The sequence below is a fragment of the Mirounga angustirostris genome, unplaced genomic scaffold (assembly GCF_029215605.1).
Source record: "Mirounga angustirostris isolate CCGP_5_RB_7025 unplaced genomic scaffold, mMirAng1.0.hap1 SCAF_2, whole genome shotgun sequence".
NCBI classification, from domain to species: Eukaryota; Metazoa; Chordata; class Mammalia; order Carnivora; family Phocidae; genus Mirounga; species Mirounga angustirostris.
The window spans coordinates 51000077-51003313 of record NW_026991710.1 but is presented as its reverse complement, the minus strand read 5'-3'; the positions used below and the strand labels follow the sequence as shown (position 1 = coordinate 51003313).

Genomic DNA, 3237 nt, shown 5'->3' with positions numbered 1-3237 from the left:
ACATTAATTTATACATTCATAATGTCATACTAGTTAAAATATAGTTTACTGTTAACGAAAAATATATTAATTCAGATAAACCTAAATAACATTCCTTTAAAATTTATACCTTGTTTAAAGCCAATAGACTGACTTTAATTATTTTGACATAATTTTCTGTACAAACTTGACCAAAAAAACCCACAAAATCAATCTGATCCATTCTGGCTCAATGCTAAATAAAGAGATTCCAAGTACTCCAGAATTTTGTTTACCTGGTAGATAAAACTTGACATCCCCCAGCCCAATAATTTCTTATTTATAGAGAGGTTGAATGTAATCTTTACTTTAAAGAATTGATATTAACAATCTATATATTCTTTTGATTTTGTTTTATGACATATTTCAACAGGGTACAAGGTTTTTATGGAAAGCCAGGAAACATGCAAATGGAATATGAAGCTATGGTTCTTTTGATTCTAGTTCTTCATGGTCTAGATTTCTTTATATAGTATTATTTTTTATTTATTTCTTTAATTCAAAAACATGAACAAAAAGAATAGTGATGATTTAAAATGATGATTTGTCCATTTTTAGTTACCTTTTTTTTTTAATTCATTATTGCTCCAAACTCTCAAAATTTTGGAAGCATTACAAAAACTTTAAAACTTTAAATTAAATATATATATATATTTACTTTTTAGAATGCTTAAAGACGTTATGAAAACAATGAGATCATTGTGTTCTCTCATTATTAAGGACAACTTCAATATCTCCCATAGCTCTACCTTATCTTTGATGGCCAGTCATCTGTCTGTCCTCCCTCCGCTGCAACATACACACTGAGCCCGAACTCCTAGGATTTTATTATACAGCTTGGAGATTTTTCCTTTCTTATTTTTCTATGACTGATTTCTGTGTTTTGGTTGGAAACTTGCTTTTGTAATTAAAATAGAAAAGCAAAGAACAAAACAAAGCAAAAAAAGTTATTCACAGAGGAAAGGCCATGTGAGAACACAGCAAGAAAGTGACCATCTGCAAGCCAAGGAGAGACACTTCAAGAGAAATAAAGCCTGCTGACACATTGGTCTTGAATTTCCTATCTTCCAGAACTTTGAAGGCCCAGGGGTACCAGTTCCATCAGCAGCTTCAACTGAAAAGCAAGGTTAAAAAATGTCAGACATTCCCCATGAGCTGCTCCATGCCTCTGAGAAAGCTGCCATAACCTGGGCATGCAGGCAGAAGGAAGCCTTCTTCCAGAAAGCTTGATAGAAGAAAAGAAAGGAGGAGGAAAGAACAAGAAGTTCACAGTTCATAACAGAAGTTATGAAACAGAATATGGAGAAGTTTCCAGGCTTGGGAAAAAAAAAAAAATTTTCTGGAAAGGAATCCAATGAGTTTACTAATGATTTAGAAAGAAAGGTAATCTTAAGACTATGCCGAACCGAGAAAAAAATGGTAGAGCTTCTTAGCAAAGTCCTTAATGATAACAGTTTGGCACCTGAAGCTTTAGCTAAGGTTGTTCATCAGGATGTCACCTTTACTGACCCAACCCTGGATTCTGTAGAGTTCAACATTCTACAGGAAATTTTAGAAATTTGAGTATAAAAAGTCCAGCTGACATTAAATCCATTCAAGGAATCTTTCCCTATGGACATCATTTTAGCTGGTATCTATGACATTCAGACAAGGATGCCCCTGAAGGGGGTCATCAACTAATATTTTGTACACAAGATTTAAACACACTCAGTTGGAAAGGACAGTGCTACTAGGGTCCTTCTTACATGGGGACCAATATCCATTCATTTCAGCCCTTATCTCTAAAAGAAAGAGCGATGAAACACAGAGCCAACTGATTGAAAACACCAGTTCTGAGGTGGAATTCTCCCACTGGTCTTCAGCTTGTACTTGTAACAAAATAGTACAAGTGAAAATGAAACCTATCAAAGTCAAATCCTCAGGGGTATGTGGAGATAACATATTCTAGGTGGCCGAGGCTGCTTATGAGAGTCTTTGTGTTGTCCAAGGTCTTATGGACATTTACAACATTTTAGAAGATACCACATTCAAGTGGGACTCTTGTGCTGCTCATGCTATACTCAGGGCCATGGATGGAACAATGAGATTTAAAAGAATGCTTGGAAAGAAATCCAGAGACAGGATTTGACTTGCCACAGTCCGTGCACCACATGTAAAGTGAAAGCACCATTAGAGTAAATTGGAGGGCCAACAAGGGAGGATTCATTGCATACAGATTAAGGAAACGTCTAGAGAGTCATGCTTGAGCCTCCTCATCCAAAATCTAGCATATGCAGATACATATACATAGATAAATCATGTTCTCATATACTTATAAACTAAAGTGTGAAACTATTTCCCACATCTCTATCTTTGGAGGTAGCTTTGTCATGGGGAAGTCTCGAGGGGATGGAGGAGCCCTCAGGTTTGGCTGGGGCAAGGGAGGGTGGGACCATACCATTGCAACAGCAGCTGGTGGAGCAAAGCTAGGAGGCACTAACAAACTTGGCACTTCCTTCAAGTTGGAGAGGTGAGGTCTACCAGTAACTGCTAACTCCTCCAGGCAACTTAAGTTCTGGTGTCCTGGATGAGCTGTAGGTAAGGAGGGCATTCTGAGCATGCTGCAGCTCTGGGGTGGGGAGGGCCAGGAGACCAGGGAGATCCATGTCATTGGGCCGATAAGGCTTGCTCTCTCTGAATTTATTCCTTTTTCATTCCTCCTGAGCCTCCAACTCTAAGGTCTAATTGAATTCCTAAAAAGGCTGGACTGCCTACTGCCCCCATGAAGCCCACTAACTCTCCTAGTGTTGGAGGAATTAGTGAATTAGGGAACCAGCATTCCAGGAAGCAAACTGGACAGGGAGTGTTCAAGGGTCAACTTGCTTCAAGTTAACACACTTCTTACTTTCTGACCCAAGTCCCTTGTTCTATAAGAGAACTAATTTCCTTTCTTTGAGATTTGCAGACCGCTGCCCTTGAGGAGTGAAGGACCAGAACTTTCCCAGGCCACAGAAGCCAGCAAATCTGAAGCCAACTTGGCTTTCTGATTAGCCTAGCAATTTTTAGCAAAATGCTTTCTTTTTGGTTGCATATATGATTTTACTGACCTTCCTTTGTGTATCTATAGAACTTGCCCTCCCTTGCAGAAAGAACAAAATATTCCTGCACATGATGAAACAAGCACCAGACCCCCTTGCACAAGCCCTGAGCACTGAGATAATGTTTGTGGCTTGCATCATC

The 3237-nt window shown here is 38.6% G+C and overlaps 1 pseudogene; it reads left to right on the top strand.

Annotated features, from left to right (window-relative positions):
* The first annotated feature begins 1152 nt into the window (after positions 1 to 1152).
* On the top strand, positions 1153 to 2308 carry LOC123847625 (inositol polyphosphate 1-phosphatase-like; annotated as a pseudogene).
* Positions 2309 to 3237: the final 929 nt, after the last annotated feature.